Consider the following 19,263-nt stretch of genomic DNA (forward strand, 5'->3'; position numbering starts at 1 on the left):
GTTTGATTCTCAGCACCACATATCAATAATTAAAATAAAGGTCCATTGACAAGTAAAAAAAAATTTCTAAAAAAGATGTAAAGATGCTATGTCAGTTTTTCATGGCTGTGATCAAAATAACCTAAACAAGAACAACTTGGAGAAAGAACAGTTTATTTTGGTTCATGGTTTCAGTGGACTCAGTCATGGTCAATTAGCACCATTGATCTGGCACCCAAATGAGGCAGAATATCATGGCAGAGGGTATGGTAGAGAAAGCTGCTCAGCTCTTGGCAGTGGGGAACCAGGGTAGAAGAGGAAGGGGCCAAAGACAAATACTGTCCTCAAGGCCAAACCCATAATGACTTACTTCCTCCATTTCTGCCCCATATGCCTATACTTTTCACCACCTCCCTGTGGTCTCTTCAAATTATTAAGCCAACTAATAGATCAACCCACTGGTAATGTCAGAACTCTCATGAACATTCACCTCTGGAACATGGTGGCATTGCCTTAACCATGGGCTTTCCAGATTAAAAACAGTAACAGATTTTATTATTGGTTCTATTTTAGCATAATGTAGTTGTTATAACTGAGTTTCATGATATAATTTGTTTTATGACTTTGTATTGTCCAAGTGTCTAGAGTATCAGAAGAAACTCAGACTCAATAAAGAGCAGACATGAGGGAGGTTGGTTATTAGGGGCAGCGTTATAGCAGGGGAATTGATCCTATGAAGTCAACGCAGGATTGACATTTTCACCATAGAGCAATACACATCTGAGATGAGAAAGAGCAAATTTACTTGAATTTGTTCTGGTTTGGTGGCCCCATGTTGTTGGTGGAATTAGAAGACTAAGGCTCTAGGACTTGTTTTGTTCTTGTGATTAAAAACCAGGGCCTGGTACAAGCTAGGGAAGCAATCACTGATTGACACTCCTAGCTTTAGGCAGCAGGCTGTAAAATTTTAGGCAGCTTTTCTACCTTAGCCTCTCTTTGGAGCACAATAGACAATTTTAAAAGTAAGAGTAATTTATATAAAGGAACAAAATGATGCTTGTTCACAGGCATACACTTAAGGTATTGCTCTATGATGGAATGTTTTCTGACAAATGCATCCTGAGGTAATTTTGTCCATATGCAAACATCAGAGTATGTACCCACATAAAGTAAGATGGCTACATCACTAAGCGATCTAGTCTGATGGGACCAACTTATAAACTGATCTTCATTGACTGAAATGTTATGTCATTTGTGACTGTAATTGGGACCACAGAGGTAAACCTTTTGTCAACAGTTCAGTATTTTTTATGGGTTCGCATGATTCTCACACAAACAAACTGAGGTTTGAGCAGAAGACTTGCTCCTGGAAGTCTCCTATATCAGATTTCCAGGAAGGGCCAGTTTGACCCATTCCTAGCCAGTACCTGTTGTGTGAGAATCATGTCACTGAAATGACTAGGAAGAAGCCCTTTCCATTTTGAGGGGCTATACTGGTGGGCAAGCCGGATGTCCCTGCTTCAGATGGTAAGTCTCCTTCCTTCATATAGTGGTGGGGTGTGGTGTGGGTAGGGGGTTGCCTAGAACTTTTGGTTTCCTGAGATTGGATTGCCATGGGACGGCTGGGCTCCTTTCACACCTGGGGCTGAACACTGGACACAGCAGCAGAGCTGGAAACATCACAGGCAATTAGGCCTCTCAGCACTACCATGCAATTGTGAGAAATAGGGGTATGAGGAAAGGCCATAGGTGCACAGTAGGTATGTTTGCAGGAAATAAGATCCAGCTGAACAGTGCCAGTGTGGGCACTGAATATGGGGATTTGGCTGGGCAATGCAAGTGTTGTGGCCTTTTTTGAGGGAAGCTGCAGATAGATACTCCATCCCCCCCCCATGCCCAGCATCTCTTCCTTTTGGTGTTACTGGCTCTTTACACTTGTTACCTAGATGTCTTGCTTTGGACCCATTTAAATTCCTTTTTAATATTCCCTGCACCAGTCCTGTGCCATTATCCCATTCCCACATGTTTACTGCCTGGTCATAAAAACTTGGCCTCACAAAATTACGATTTCATTGTGTACAACTTCCATGGCCATAGATTCCCATCCTTGTCTAGGTTTCAAGACCCTTTCCTTAAATACATAGTCCTGAAACAGTGCCTGGGCCCCTTAGTAGGGATCATTAAGACATCCTTTTTCTCAGACCTGTGACCATGCTCCAGGACCCCAGACAGCCTGAGGTGGACCTGGGCCTTGAGCCTTCCTCCCCCCGTGCCACCTGCTCCACTGTCTCCACTCCCTTCCTCCCATCCCCTGGGACTGATGGGGGGCGTAGTAACTGGCTTTCCAGACCTGGGCCTGGCTCCTTGCTATAGTCCCAGACCACTAATCTCCAGGACCCTGGCCCTGTCCCCATCTCTGGATCTCAGGCCCCTTGCTGGTGCCTGCACTTGAACCTCCCCTATTTTGCCCTGGTGCTGTGGGATTTCTGCACTGCCTGGAACCTCCAGTCAACCTGATTCTCCCCAGCCTGGGCTCCCCCATGAGTCCCGGGTCCCTACCCACCCAGACACCAAGGTTCATGCTGGCGCTGGCAGCCTTTCCACACCCAGGGCCCTCCTTTGGCCCTGCTTGGCTCCAGGTCCCTGTCTGGAGGATCTACTCCCCTGGATTGCAGAGGAGTGCAATGGGCTGGCCTCTGAGCCCTCGAGGCTCCCTAGGGGAAACACAGCCCTGCCCCTCGCCTGGGCCCCCTTGGCTGCCCACAGCCTGACACCTGGCAGTGGACGTGGGCGCTGCACTGACCTTGGCCTGAGCGATCCCCTCCCTCCCCTCCCATGCCCTCTTGCCTTGTGGGCTGTTCCTAACCCAAGCCAGCCCTCCGTAACCATGGAGCTTTAAGCTCCAGTCCTGGGGCCTGGCTCCTGTGCCGGGCCCCTGTGCGCGTGTTCATCGTCGTGTCTCGTGGCGTGCTGTGGGGTCGGGTGGCGTTGCTCTGGGTCATCGGGTCAAACCGGGGGCCCTTTGCACGAACTCTTCTCGGTGCCCCTTGCGCCCCCCCACCCCACCCCACTCTTTCCTCCTTCTCCAGTGTTTGCCAGTGTTTCTGATTTGCAAAGGAAGGGAGCATCCAGGAGGGAATGGACATGGGGTTGGGAGTGTTGTGTGTCTCAAATGGAGGCAAATGTAACTGGGGATTTCCCTCAGTGTCATTCATCTACAGATCACCTTTTATACCTCTTAGGGCAGCTGGGAGAAATTTTCAGAGAAGGAACCTTAGGATTTTCCCCTGACTGTAGCTCAGGCCAGAAATTCCTCATGTTGTTCCATACTCCTTCATCCACTTCCACACATCCAAGGAAGATCGGGACTAGGGACACTGTATACTCAAGCCAATTGCTCTCTGAGCCTGGACAGAAGAGTAGGAAGAGGCTTCAGCAGACGCCAACATACCTGCTCTGTGTTTAACAGGTGATTAACAGCTGCCTAGGCCAGAAACATTTCACCCTAGTCTTGAAGAGTGGTGGCTGCACTAACTGCATTTAAATAGCCGACAGGTACCCATCATCCTCCAAAATAAGAGAAAGAAAGATGTACCTCAAACTGATGTGGGATGTATGGAGAGGAGCTTACCTCAGTATAGAGGTAAGCTCCTCAAAATATGAACCTCCAAATATGATATCGCTGGTTATTGGTGAAGACTGCTGCTTCTGCACATGTTGAAGTTTGAACATTAGAGAAGCAGGCCAAGGCAAGCAAATGAAGCAGAATTTATTTAAAAGACTACTCTTGCGAGGGAGAAAGGGGGCATAGTTGCTATCCTGGTATCCCAAGAAGCCAGGTGTTCTGCCCTTTTTATATGTCCTAGGCTTCCTTTGATGTTCTCTTTCCCTCCTTATTTTTCTTGTTCCTGTGGTCATGACTAGGCCCAGGAATGCTTGGTGGGATGGCCAAAAGGTGGGAAATAGGTAGGCTGAAGGTGGAAGGGTAGGATGGAGTAGAGGAAAAACACCCTAATAACCTATAGCTCCTTGTAGGGCAGAGATTTTCCTGAGACTGGTTACTTTGACAACAGGTTGGAGCAGGGGCAGGTTCCTGATAAGATCCCTCAGGAAAAGTCTCCCACTTCCCAGACTCACTCAAAATTGGCCTCCTAGATGTGACCTGACTTTATTTACTTATGTATACTGATGCCTGTCTAATTCTGATTTCCACACCCTTAGAAAATTGTTCTTTAACTCCCAGAGTGCTCCCCAAACTCTAATACCAAAAGGAATCACCTGCTCATACTTTAACAGGAGATTCTGATTCAGTAGGTCTGTGGGGAGCCTGAGAGTGCAGTTCCAGCCTGCTCTCAGGTGAAGGCCTCCCAGCAGGGAACAGCTCACAGCCATCAGTAGACTACAATCCACAGCCAATGGGACCCAGGCCCACAGGGCAGAAAGTGGGAAGGCTAAGACAGCCTTATCTGTTTTTCATTCACAAACAGGACCCTGTTGCTGGCTGCTGCAGCACACCTACCACCACTGAAAAGAACAGAAGTGAAGATATTTGCTTGGTGAGGTGTGAATTCCATTAGGCAGGCAAGACAACACAACCTCTGCCTTTTGATTCTGCTTTGGATCAGTGAGACACACTGGTCTTCAGCGCCCTGATGCTCCAACATCCACCCTTTCAAATGTTAGGATATACTCTGGGGTATTGATGTTGCTGCGAAAGAAAGTTTTATTTTAGGTAGTTAAATTTTTTTTACATCTCAATAACATTGTTTTCATTTCAGTGGCCTTTAGTGATTAATAAGTACACTCTACGATTTGTCAGGATCTCTTAAGCAATGAGTTAAGATATTTTTTCTATTTTCTAAAAACTTTTTCATAAACCTAGAACATTAATAAACAATGGGAGATCAAGAGTCTGTCTTCTTATATCTAATGACAGTAAATGAAGTGTGCAGATCATTTATCCAAACACTTCTAATTGTTAATCAAATTTAAGTTCTTTCCTTTTTAAAAAAATTTTTAGTTGCAGATGGACACAATAGCTTTATTTTATTCATTTATTTTTTATGTGGTGCTGAGAATCCAACACAGTGCCTCACACATGGTAGGCAAGCCCCCTACCACTGAACTACAACCCCTGCCAGTTCCTTCATTCTTGAGAGGAGACCATCTTTTTCATATTTTACCCTTTGCCTTTCATATTTCCCTCTAGTTTTCTCACTCTGAATAGAACAAGATAAAAGAGAAAATGTCAATTTTTCATAAGAAATGATATGCTTTCTATGATAGATGTAATGATAACTCACTTATAAAATTCTGAATGATAGGAGTAGCATAGTAGCCAGGGCCCAAGTCAGAAGCTGGTGCTGGTAAGAGGTTAAGTTTGAAAATGGCAAGACAATAGTTGGGGCTTAAACTAAAGGCAAATGTCAGAAGAAGGGGCTTTTGTTTTGCCATTCACTGAGGGTTTTGCTCTTCTGCTTTACAACTAACTGATTAAATTCATGAAATAACTACTTACTTTTTTTCTCTTATTTAAAGAGGGGATAAAATGTTATTTAGAAAAATTCTCTGGGCTGAAGCTATACCTCAGTGGTAAAGTGCTTGCTTCACACGTGTGATGCACTGGGTTTAATCCTCTGTACCACATAAAAATACATAGATACTGTGTGTGCATCTACAACTAAATGAATATTTTTAGAAAATCCCCCACAATTACTATAATCCATTAATACAAATCTCATTATGTTATTATAGACCAAAAGAGGCTGATTTAATCTGAAAATCTTCCTAAAGGTCTAGAATACGAAGGGCACAGATGGAAAATGTGCCTGCACCAAGACACTACTATAGCTGGATATTCCAGGTTCAGTTTGGGCACCACTCCACCTCATACCTTCCAACCCAAACAAGGAAGGTGTGAATCTGCAGGGCTCCTGTGTGGGGCTTGTGGCCCGGGGAAGCAGATCTGAAATAGAAATGGGTTTCAGAGACCAAAAAAGCTGTGGGAATGCCCCTGGGAGACATATGTGGTGTCCAACAGGCTCATCTTCCCTTCTGTACTTTTGCATGCACTGATCTCTTTGGACTAGGACCTCATCTGCAGTAGCTTGGGGATGCCAAGACCTGATAGGTGCTTATACAGAAGTCTCCAATCCTATCCATAAAGGAAGTAATTTCTGTGAGTTTAAGGATCCTGCTCAGCAACCCTCAGGTAAGTGGATTGGTTCTTGCTTGCTCAAGGCTTTCCCAAGGTGGGAAATTTCCCCCCACATTGTGGTCCCTTTCCAGGTAGAACTCAAGGACTACAGAATTCTGCACCTGCTCCCACAGGAGAGAAAAGAATTAGTTTTCTTCATGTTCATTTATTGTATTGTTTAAAAATGTATCTATTGACATATTTACAACAAACATTGAAGGGGTTCATGTTATATCTTCATTCATACCAAGGGCATTGGTCACTTCCACCAACTTGTCTTCCATCTTCTCCTCAATTCTTCCTAGACCCTAATAATCCTTACTCTACATTCAAGTAAACTTTTTGTTTATAAAATTCTACATTAGAGAGAGAACATGCCATACATGTAGCTCTTTTCATAACAACTTGCTGAAATATGCGTGATTGAATAATATGCTTGATTGAATAATAATGCAGAGTTGATGACATTGAAGGGATAATTAAACAGGGGGGCCGGTGTTTCTATAAGATGTAAATATATGTGTGCTTCTGATAATTTTTTAATAACCAATTTCTGGTAACTTTGCAACAGTGGGCCATACCTGTAATCACACTTATTAAGGAGCCTGAGGTGGGAAGACTTCAAGATTTAGAAAGCCTGGGATATTTAGGAAGGCTCTTTGGCTGAAAGAAAATACCAATAAAGGGGCTCTGGTAGTAAAATGTGAAAAATTATTTTACATTAGGGAGATGTTTTAAAGGGACACAGTTTTGTTCTTCATTGGGTTTATGCTTCTAAGATAATAAGCAGTATGATCATGTAAGAATGATCAAACCTTTACAAAGGTTATTTGTTGTACTATGTTTCAGGAACTGTTGTTACTTTGCTCATATTTCCTTTTTTCTTCTACAGTACTGGGAATTGAAGCAAGGTCCCTTGAACAAAGCTACATTTCCAGACTTTTTATAATTTTGAGAGAGAGTCTCCTTTAGTCCCTCACTTGACTTCAGACTTTCATTCCTTCTACCTCAGCTTCCTAGTTGCTGTGATGACAAGTGTGTGACACAACTATGCTGGACTGACCTATGGTTTTTAGAATCCTAAGACATAAGTTTCAAAATTAAGAATTTTGTTCTCACTTCACAGATTGAATAATGTCCACCAGCTGTGACTTAAAATTTTTAAATTTATAATTACATTTTTATCTATTAAATGTTGAGATAAGAATTTAAGTCTGAACTATATTTTTTTTGATATTTTAAGAGTATAGCTTTCCATTCCCCCACCCCACCTCTCTATTCCCCTTAGTCCTTATAATTTAGGAATTCATCAGTAGAGAAAAAAACAGGTAGCTGAGAATTTCAATGAAGAGTGGAGAATTGATTTCTATCTTTTCTCCTAACAGGACTCTCTACAGAGGACTCGGTTGCAGCATTGCCTTTGGTGTGAATTTGGATAATGAATTAAGCCTTTGTAGAAGCAAAGGTACATGCCCTGAAAAGCGTTGTGATCATGGGATTTCACATACACAAAGGAAAAAGAGAATCTGGTGTTTCATAATGAGTAAGCCTTTGTGAAATATTTTAACCTTAATCTACTTAATCTAATTAATTAATTACTTAATCTAATGAATTACTCATCCCAATTAGATTTATTATAATTGCATCCAAGATGATTTCTCTTCTTTTTTTCTTTTTTTTTTTTAATTTTTTTTCCTAGATATACAGGACAGTAAAGATGATTGCTTTTCTTCTGAAGTTCATCAGACCCAACCTTGTGAAGCAATTTACTGCCAAGAATACTATCATCATCTAACATAATGAACTCAACCTTGAAATTGTTCATTCCAGTGGGCCATCAATAAAAAACAAATGCTGAGCAGCCACTCAATTCTTTCCCTCCTTTTTTCAGCCCTGCCACTGCTTCTTCTGATCTAGAGGCCAAAGTCATGGACCAATCACTCCTGTGTCAAGCAGGCTCTGGAATCTACAGAGTGACAGTAAGATCCCAGTTCCCTTTGTCACTGAGCTTAGAAGATTCTGGGAAGTGGTTCCCCTTTCTGTCCTCAGCTGGGAGAACCCAGGTGGGAAAGCCTAAAATATAGGCCATGGGGGCTGCTATATTTGGTCTCATTCCACCCAGACACTTGCCTAGCACCCATACACCATAGAACCATCCCTAGTTCTACCTGCCTGCCTTTCCAGAACCCTATGCCTATGACATCAAAGAACTCAAATTCATCCTCAGGAGAGTGCCATGCTGCAAAACAAGCAGACAGTCGCCTGACCTGGCAGCTTCTTTTGGTGAAATCCCTATAGTCCAAGAGACAGGCTCCCCAGAGACATGCAAGCTTTTAAACCTGATCCATGACCACTGAGTTCTAGGAGTACTGAGTGTTCAGATTGGTAGATTTTGTTTTTACTTCTGTTACAGAAAAATGTAAGATGTATCACTTACCAAAGTCTCCTTGTTTACTTTCTAATAGGCAATTGATGTTGTTGTACAGGCTCTAATGAATATTTGGTCCTCTTGATCAACAGAAGACAGAATGAAGAGAGAAGAGAGGATGGAAGAGTGCTGCAAGACGTAGGAGACAGAGCTCTGATTCTGAGCTGTGCTGTGGACTTGTCATCAGAGCCTTAGAGATGGTCTCCTTTGGTGGACAGAGATATGGAAGGTATCCAGGGAGGGTGATGCAAAGGAGCCCCAAATTTTAGCCTCAAACAAATATATCCAAGTATAGGAAAGAAAGTGTGGGATGGTAGGAGTTCCTTAGCTGGGAAATGTGTCTCTTTGCACAATATCTGTATCCTGCATCTACCTAAGGAAGGGCCTGGAGTCTTCAGTGTCTAAGACAGCCACAAGGCTGTCTCTGACCAGCACAGCTTCTCTCAGACACTAGCATCTCTCAGAATGATGTCACTGAGATCCAGTTTAATACCAACCAGGGAGAGGAGGTCCTGGAAGGCAGAATGTCTGCCTCTGGTCCCTGGATCCCTGTGGTAATGAGTTAAACTATATAGAAAATGTACAAATGTCTCTATTTAAACAATGTATTTCTTGATGGAAAGGCTTACACAGAAAAAAACTTATAGAGTATCTGGATGAAATTTTGAAAGACATGTTTTCTTTTACCTGTATATTTTCTCAAAGAAAAAATTATATAAAACTAACTTTATAAAAACATCCTAAAATCAAAAATATTTTAAATATTCTTTTTATGGGGAATATGTATTTTTAAATATTTTTTCTCAGTTGTAGATGGACACAATACCTTTCTTTATTTCTCTTTATGTGGTGCTAAGAATCAAACCCAGGGCCTCACACATGTTAGGTGAGCACTGTATCTCTGAGTCACAACCCCAGCCCAACAGGAAATGTATTCTTTTCTGTATCCATTATACTGGGGTTATCAAAAATGGAAGAGATTATAATAAGCTCAAGGCACAAAGTCTAATATAATAGCACAATTGTATTCCTTCTGTCTTTAGGAACCCACACTGAACACACACAGTTTATGCACAAGGGATAAAGAAAATCAGCAATCCGGTCAAAAAGCAAAAGCAGATTTCAGACTGAATATCAGAGAATGTCTCTCAAAAATCACACAGCAATTGGCCCATAGAGAGAGCTTCAGAAATTAGAAAAGACTGCACAGGTAGCCATCAGCACCAGAGCAAACCTCTACAGAGCCACAAAGCCCCTGGCAAATGTCAGAATACTGGGTCATTCCAAGTGTTTTGGGGGAATATGTGCATGCATTACTGCACATCACTATTGAAAAATAAATGTTGCACCCTAAAGAACAATCTGTCAATTATCAGTAAAATTAAGGTCATACACTTTTTATGAAACAGTTTTATTAATCGTCACCTGTTCTAGAGAAATTTTCCCACAGGTTCATAGAGACAATTATGTGTGGTTATGGAGACAGCAGCAATATGAATGTCCACTGCAGGACAATTGAAAGTTGGGGTGTGCTAAGGCACATCAGAGGCTACTATGTCAGAATTTGAAGCAGTAGATGAAATGTACATAAAAAGATCTTAATAAGTTGCAGATGGGGACTTTGAGTGCAGATTAGTGGTAGAGTGCTTGCCAGCATGCATGAAGTCCTAGAGTCAATACCCAGTGATACTTAAAAAAAAAGTCGAAGGAAAGAAAAAGAAAAAAAAGGAAACGTTAAAATTTCTTCTAAATACAATTGAGTATGTCCCCTGAAACTTTTACATCAATTAAAAATATAATCTCCTGAAGAATTAATCAATCCTCTTCCTATAACTTGTTAGAGGTTATGTGTGAAAATGGTTCACTATTGTGTTGATACAAAAAGCTCCACAAAATCTTGCAAATCAAGAGGTTCAAATATTTGTGTTCACTTTTGAAACATAGCAAAACTGTCAAGGCCATCAAGGGTATGCACATCCATGGTCTTAAGAGTATGATCCAGCACCACTGAGTCTGGTCTCTAAAACCAGCCAGTCCATATGCGGAGAACTAGCTAGGTGTAGTGACCCTTGCAGGCAATCCCAAAGAAGCAAGAGACTGAGGAAAGAAATACAGATGTTTGAGGCCATCCTAGGCAAGATAGCCAGATCTGGTCTCAAACACAAGATAAAAAAGGCTGACAAAAAGCTAGTGGTAAAGCCTAATATTCAATCATGAGAATCATCAAAAACAAACAAAAATTAAGTGCAGAATTAGACCAGTGATTTTGAATTTTTTTTTTTTTTTTTGTATTTAGAAAAAGAGTCTCACTGAGTTGCTTTGCACCTTGCCCTTGCTAAGGCTGGCTTTGAATTCAACATTCTCCTGCCTTGACCTTCCAAGCCTCTGGGATTACAGAGGTGCACCACCATGCCTGGTTAATTTGTCTATGTTTATTTGAAATAGAGAAAGAATTTTTAGAGTGAATTGAAACTTGAAAGAACTAGAGGCTCGCTTCTATCCTACCTCATCCACGCATCCTTTCCCTCATTCAATCAAAACCAAGGAATTTCCAAAATGCCTTCAGGATTGGTCCACTTGCACCTTAATCCTATGAGGTTCTTCAATCAATGTATGATACAAATGAATGTCCCTCCCATATGATTGGGTGTTGCTTCTGAGGTCAACTACTGGACAGAACACTATGAAAAGCTTCAGTCCATACCAGACTGAATGAGTTGGTCTTATTCCTAGGCCAGGTACACACACACCTTGGCATGGTAGGGAAGCTGAAGCTATGGCAGTCTGTCAGTCAACCTGGAGATCATTTACTCTTAGGAGATCTTGTCCAGAGCTCTGCATTCCCCTAGGCCTGAACCCAGATAATTTTCCTTCACTGAGCTGCCACTCCTCCCAGTGCCTCCAGAGCTGCAGAGATGTGAATTTTCCAGTAAGCCAACTGCCTCACTGGGCTTACACAGAGCAGGGAGCTGTCTTTGGGGAACTGAGGTCGTGCACTAACAGCCTGTGTTGTTACACAGGAGCACGTAGTTGAGATGGACCAGCACGGAGTTCAAGACCATCCAGCAGTCAATGACTGAAACCTCTCAGGAGCTCTAGTCACCTCAAATATCTGCAAACACTATGGTCAGTGGGACCAATGGGTCCTGAACTTCCCAGGAGGTGCCAGTGCCTGGACAATTGGACAAACCCACACTCAGGCCTTCTCTTGGAGCCCAGGATGTCCCCAGAAGCTGCTGAAAACTGAGGCTCACATCCCAGAAAAACCCAGAAATAAAAGCAATCTCATCTTGAGGATGCCTTGCAGTACAATGCCCTTCAGCCAAAGCCCTAGAAGGAACCTGAAATACACCACTGGGGACCCTCATACTGCCCCTGTGGACTCATGCACTGGGACTATGCCCTGCATGCCTAGGCACTTTGAAGTCTTGGCTATGGTGATCATCCCTCATTTTGTTCTTTCTCTCTGAAATGATTTAAAGGTTCTTGAATAAACAAAAATTCTTTGTGTAATTAATTTGTTAAAGAACTCTTCTTTTAGATGAACTGAAAATTCTTCTAGTTTCTAATGTGATTTAATTTTTCATGATGAGCCATTCCTTTATTCACTGCTTGTCTATTGATGTGGAGGGGATGAGTAAAGGGTCAGGATTGGAATCTATATAGGTAGGTCTTGGGCAGGAAGGAGCCAATTACCCAGCTCAGATCTGTGGCTGAACTCAATGCCATCTCTGGAGATATGAGGGTAGTGTGCTAACAGAATGTATAGTTGGGTGGCCACTTGATGGCGTCTCCTCGAAACTGAATGTGACCTTCTGGAAGAGGAGAGAGAATAAGCATCAATAAATATCCTTTAAATGTTCTACAGTTAATTTCTCATTAACTAAGAAGGACTTCAAAATAAAATCTCTAGTCTTGGGACTTCTGAGTTGTCAATCATGGGATCCAAGACATCAGCTCTAGGTCAGACATGTCCAGACGGTGACAGAATCCTGCTCTGGTGGGCTATGTCCAGGTTGAGAAACTTTTCAGATTTTTTTTTGAGAACCACCAAAACTGAAGGCTTTTGGGTGGATTCGTATGCCTAATGTCAGTTGGCTCAGATAGCTTTAGCAAACTATCATCAGCAGGGTGCCATGTTGTTTACTAGTAGTCCAAGGTACACAGGAGGCTCAAGCAGGAGCATTGCTTGGGCCCAGGATTTTGAAGCCTCCCTGGACAATAGAACAAGATCCTGTCTCAAAAAATAAAAAGATAAATTATACATTGGGCTTAGCTTGAAGGGATGTAATGCCTTCATTAGCATGGACATGGACTTTTAAACTTTCCTGTTCCCTGAAACCTGGTAGGTTTTAGATTGAGGGGATTTAGATTTAGAGGGGTTAGGTGCTAGGTCTTACTGAACAGTGAGATCAGACCTGTTTGCCTTGCTTTTCTCATCAGCTAAATTGAGTGTCAATTGTCTATGGCATGGAATGGGAGTAGAGGTCAAGTAGAAGTTGGAGTATTTTTGTGGTTCAGATATACAGACAGGATTCCAATAGGATCATCCTTTTTTTAAAAAAATTAAAATCTAAATCAGCTTTTCTTCCTCTCCCTCTCATGGATTTTCTTGAACCTTGGGGACAACTAGAGGATTAGCCTCCACAATAAACAAAGGAAGCTAGGTGCAGAGGCCAAGGCCTGTAATCTCAGGGATTTGGAGTCTGAAGCAGGAGGAAAACAAGTTCAAGGCCAGAAACAGCAAAATTAAAAGTCCTTCTCTCTCTCTCTCTCTCTCTCTCTCTCTCTCTCTCTCTCTCTCTCTCTCTCTCACACACACACACACACACACACACATACACACACACAGGAGATGTAGTTTGGTATAGAGGTGTATGAAGCTCTTGGTTCAATCACCTGCACCACCAAGGGGGAAAAAAACACCTATAGCGTGTCATGACCACATATGTCACTGTGCAAAAAAAGATTCCAGACCTTGTGAGATGATATATTTTACAAATGTAATAGTACTAAAGGACATCTTTATTTTTGAGAACCTTTCATTGCTTTACACACACATACACCATGCCTACCAAAATTGAGCATTCTAATAATGTACTTTCCTTTGGTTAAATTTACATAAAACAAAATTAGAAGTCTCTAAAAATCTTTATACAACTATGCTTTCAGTATTGAAAATGATGAGAAGAAATACATAGCATAGCACATTATAATTTTTTTGTTACACATGACAGTACAATGACTTTGACATATAATACATTTTAATCAGATGGGATATAATTTCTGATTTCCTGAGTATTCAGATTGCAGAATCCAAATTTTAATATGGGCAAAATAAAATAATAGATAACAAAAGAATGAAAAACCTGACATTTAAAAGTTTTTCCCCCACTCCTTGCAACTTGGGATTGAACTTGGGGCACTTTAACACCAAGCTACATCTCCTACTGTTTTTATATTTGAAGAGAGAGTCTCACTATGTTGCTTGTGTGTTTATGATCCTCTTGCTTGAGCCTCCTGAGTAGCTTGAATTAAAGACACTTTAGAGGTTGATAATGGGCAACATTAATAATCAAATATCATTATTGATAATGGGCAACATCAATATTGCATAGAGGTAGTACACAACTACTTCTATGGCTGACTTTCTCAATCACAATTTCAAAGTTCATTTTGATAAATGGTGATTTTTTTTTAAATTTAGGGCAGGACACTCTTCAGATTATGTTCACATTCATTTTCTATATGGTATTATTATTCTGAAATATAATCAAAGTCTCATGATCTTGAATTAAAACTTATCCATGAAAAATCTCTGTGGCATATGTTTGAGAGAAAGAAGTTACAGTGGTTTTTACTGTCACATTTTTTGTCACAATGTTCCAAGGAGAAGTAGTTATCATTAGGAGCTCTAAGAACATCCATAAAACTATAGACTCCTTCACAAACTTGCTTCTTAACAATTCATTTGGGCCAAGCAAACTCTGCTTTGTAGTGGGTTTATAACTTGGCCCTCGAGAGTCGAGCCTTAGCTGCTACTAACATAAATCAGTGAGATTCCAGGCAGGGCTCACCCATCCACAGTGCAAAGTGGCTAGAGCCTTAAAATACATTATGGTCCTACAAAATTGTTTTAATTTCTTTTGAAACTGAAAGAAAAAAAAATAATTATCATGCATATATAATATTAGCATATTTTATAAAACCATAGTGTTTGACAATAATTTTTAATTTAATGCATTGATTAAGTTTTTAGTTCAGGAATGAGTACCTTAAGGCAAAAGAATGCCAAAGGATCAGGTTGGTTTCTGCTAGGCGCAGAGGGCCACAGTATTTGTTCTAATTCCCCAGGCTGAGGAAGGCTCAGTCTTTGACAAGTAGCACAGAGGGAGGCCACTTGCTTTGGTCTAAGCTGGTGAATGCACCAGGAAGAGGAGTTATCTCCTGACTTGACCTCCAGTTAACTGTACTATGACACATTTACTTGTCCTAAGTAATGTTTGTATTATTTAAAAGTTTGTCATTGAATAATCTTTAGTAACTTTTACATCCATCCATAATTTTATAAAGTTCTTATATAATTATCTTTGATATCATATGCATCCATTTTGCAAACTAAAATCTCATAATATTTTTGTAGTTTTTGCGAGTCTTACTAAATACTTTGCTAAAATATTCATTACTCAAATTTCATTTCACTAGAATAATTTCCAGTAGTACAGGAAAGAGAATGAAAGTGGAAGATATGAAATTAGAGAATGATTTTATCAAATATTTTTTATTAAAGGTCCTACACAAAATATATAAAATTGTGTAGCATTATTATCTTTGTTTAGAGATATAAAATGTATATGATTCCATATCAAAAGGGAGCCATGTTTTCAATACCATAAAAATTTACATATATATATAATTCCTTATTGCTCTCTACCTCTTGGAATTATAAGGGCATTTAATATGTCCTAGAACCTCTATGCTATCTATTCCCTTTGAGATTTTAAGGGTTGCCTTATTTCTAAGTGGATCATTTTTATCTGTTACTATGAAAGAACACTATTTTTTCCTAGAGTTTCTTTTTTTCTGTGAATGAATCTGCACAATAAATTCCTAAAAGTGGAATTCCTATATCAAAACAGTATATTTAAAATTGTTAAAACACATGGCTATGTTGCATACCAAATTCATTCAAACACCAATATTGAGGAACATATTTCTGCCAACATTATTTTAAAATGTTTATTTAAAATGGTTTTCTTAGTTGCACAAAGACATAATATCTTTATTTTGTTTATTTTCAGAACCCTGTGCTTCACATGTGCAAGGCAAGCGCTCTGACACTGAGCCACACCCAGTCCTTTGCCTATATTTTAAAAACATGGATTATAATGAACGTTCCTTATCCTATTTTATATAGCAGGAATCAAATCCTTGAACTCATTCATGCTAGGCAAGTGCTCCACCACTGACCTACATCCCTGGACCCTTTGATGAAAGTTTTTAACTCTTTCTAATATATCATTTAAATGTGTGTTTCTTTTAATTTCCTGGTGTCTAACATTGGTGAGACTAGGCTCAATATTGCTACTGAAAAGCTAGTAATGTTATGTATTTGTCTGTGGGACACACTTCACATCGAAACATCTCTTCATGGCTTCACTTTGCACCATAACAGCCAAGAACTCTGGATACCCAGTGTCATCTGAACTCTCTTATCCAGATTCCAGGTTCACACTGCCCCCAAGCACCATTACTTTTTGCTCCAGGAGAAAAACTCATGTAGTTTTAAGGTAAGAACACATCAGCCGTCAGATTGGGTAAAACGTGGTGGAGGAGGACATCATTGAATAGAGCTCTAGAATTCCAGGAGAAGAGGTAGCAGGAGAAAAGATTCAGGAAGAAAAACTCCCTAGAGGTCCAGGAAGAAGCCAGTGTCTGGAGCTGCATTGGCCATAGAAGTCACAGAGGTCATCCTGGAGCTTGGGATCTATCAAAGTTGTGTGCAGTATCTGAAAAATAGAGAGGAGAATGAAGAAAGAAAGAGGGGGTGGAGGGAGAGGAAAGGAAAGAGAAGGTGGCAGAAAGGAAGTGCTTTGGTATGAAACAAGAATGCCAAACTAAGATTGCATGCAAAAAACTCAGGGTGAAATTTCACCCCAGGAGACCAATACCAAGAATAAACACAAACATAACTGTCAATCCAATGGATTAGCCTTTTATACTTGGACTTAAAAACCTAGGGAACTGCCATCTCATGTGTTGATTCAAAATCAAACTGCTTCATTCTCTTATATACTATGGGGTGTAAAGTTTCTGATGCAATTTGAAGTCATCCCTCACTTTTCTTCTTAGTCAAATAGATGCTATAAATACACAACTTATTGAATCCACTTTCTTCCCAGAATTATATACTAGAAGACCTTAGCATATTCTAGCATAACAGAATTATTTGGTATATGTTTATTACAATTAATTTATGCACTGTTTTGTTTTTTTTCCAGTTATTTCACTGGAGCAAAAAAGTAGGTACATTTTGATATTTTGTATAATATCACTGAGTAACAGTTCTCTGGCTTTCTGAATAATAAATTGATTGTAAAGATAAATCCTGCCAGGTGGTCAGGATAGTACTGGCTTGTAATCTCAGTGACCTAGAAGGCTGACACAAGAGGACTACAAATTCAAGATAAGGCACGCAGGGTGGCACACACCTGTAATCCCAGTGGCTATGGAGGCTGAGAAAGGAGGATTGTGATGTCTAAGCCAGCCACAGCAACAATGAGGTGCTAGACAACTCAGTGAGACCCTGTCTGTAAGTAAAGTACAAAATAACAAAATAGGGCTGGGTATGTGGTTCAGTGGTTGAGTACTCCTAAGTTCAATTCTGGTATTAAAAAAAAAAATCAAGGGGCTGGGATTGTGGCTCAGTGATAGAGCACTTGACTAGCATGTGTGAGGCACTAGGTTTGGTTTTCAGCACCACATACAAACAAATAAAATAAAAAGTTTATAAACACCTAATAAAAATACTTTAAAAAATTCAAAAAACTGTTTAGCAACTTCATTAAATCATGTCTCAAAACAAAAACTAAAAATTATTGGAGATACATCTTGTAAGGATGTCAAAAACCAAAGATCCATGATTTCAATTTCAAAATATAAAAACGCTTGACAAAGTTGGGTCCAAGAAGGCCATCTTTAGTAGAGTTTTTTGCAGGACCCCTGGCAGCAGAACACTCAGGGTGGAGACTTCTGGAGGATGTATGCCAATGGGAGAATACCAAGGCCTAGAGTTTGGAGGTCTAGCTATTGAGGTCTGTTGAATGGCCTCACAGTGAGCACAGTCAAGGGTATAGTGGCAGCTGTGACCCAGACTGGTCAGATTGCCTGCCCTTACTTGGCTGGACTTGATTTTCTTCTCTGGCTTCTTGAGTCCTTTGAATCTTTGTTTAATACATTTTATTTATTTATTTATTTGTTTGTTTATTTATTTATTTATATGTGGTGCTGAGGATCAAACCCAGAGCCTCACACATGCTAGGCCAGTGCTCTACCACTGAGCCACAACCCCAGCTCCACTCCATTGAATCTTGACTGCCTGGGCAGACTGTGAGTCCCAAGAATCAGAAGATTGTATGTGGGTTTGAAAGGAAGACAGGAAGAGGTAGCAGTTAGTCAACTACAAGGTGTGAATGCACCTCTTAAATAGTCTTGGGGGAACTAGATGGCAGGGTAACACAGGAAGATCATTTATCATCTGAGTTCTCAAGGCTGCTGTGTATCTACTTGGGGATGCAGTGCGTGTACAATACCCAATACACCAGTGCTCTGGATACCTGGAGACACCACCAAATCATGCTGCCAATAAACAGAGAAAGACAATGAGGGAGGGCCCCCTTAGGTTTAGAATTGACCCCCTTAGATCTGGACATGGTCTCTCACCACCCAGTGGTCTGAGCCTCCTCTTTCCCCAACATTGCCAACAGGAGTATACTACAACCAAGAATTTCGCATTGACACAATTTTATTGAAAAAACAGAAGAAAAAATTCACAAGAGCTCTGAAGCCTCCATGTTGGACTAGCAAACACAAGCGTTACTTCTAGATGATCCCTTCAAAAACCCTCCTCCAAAAATGGTTGTAGAAGAAATCTCAGTGCTCCTGGGTCCCAAAGGTTGCAGACTGAAGCTGACTCAGGGAGTATTGTGCAGAAGGGCCTGGATCCACTCCCAGCAGCCTTGGCTTGTCTCCTGGCCGCTGATGGGAGCAGAGGAAAGAGGACTTTTACAAGAGTCACCACCAGAGGTCTTGGGCTCTAGACATCCCTCACCAGCACTCCTGGAACACAAGAAAACCCCAGCAGGTGGTCGATGGCGAGACACTTTGAAGACCCCTGACTTTACTGGGGGCGCCTGGGGCTTCTTCTGGATTGCAGACACAGAGTCCTGGACAGGAAGCTCTGTGCCATGGCACAAGGTGCTGTGTGCCCAGGGAAAGTCATCTTTCCATGACCAATGCCAGAGAGGATGCGCTTGGGGTGTGGGATGCAGGTTGCAGTGCAAGTCTTGGTAGTCATAGGAAGTATCTGGCGGTTGGATATAGAAGGGTAATGGCAAGGACCCAGGACATATTAAGTTCAGGGTTGGAGGCCTCTGTAGCC

At 41.0% G+C, this 19,263-nt stretch overlaps 1 long non-coding RNA gene across 4 annotated transcripts; it reads left to right on the forward strand.

The window, feature by feature from the left end:
- Positions 1 to 1,463: 1,463 nt before the first annotated feature.
- On the forward strand, positions 1,464 to 12,116 carry LOC144372187 (uncharacterized). Of its 4 annotated transcripts, XR_013432212.1 has the most exons (7): positions 1,464 to 3,448; positions 3,528 to 4,535; positions 6,069 to 6,190; positions 7,561 to 7,718; positions 7,875 to 8,154; positions 8,696 to 8,832; positions 11,049 to 11,611. It is a non-coding gene; the product is annotated as an uncharacterized LOC144372187 (long non-coding RNA). The 4 variants fall into 4 exon arrangements; XR_013432211.1 differs by lacking the exons at positions 1,464 to 3,448; positions 11,049 to 11,611 and adding an exon at positions 11,624 to 12,116 and having other exon boundaries at positions 3,455 to 4,535; XR_013432210.1 differs by lacking the exon at positions 1,464 to 3,448 and having other exon boundaries at positions 3,455 to 4,535.
- The last annotated feature ends 7,147 nt before the right edge of the window (positions 12,117 to 19,263 follow it).

Source organism: Ictidomys tridecemlineatus (assembly GCF_052094955.1).
Source record: "Ictidomys tridecemlineatus isolate mIctTri1 chromosome 1 unlocalized genomic scaffold, mIctTri1.hap1 SUPER_1_unloc_1, whole genome shotgun sequence".
Lineage (NCBI taxonomy): Eukaryota > Metazoa > Chordata > Mammalia > Rodentia > Sciuridae > Ictidomys > Ictidomys tridecemlineatus.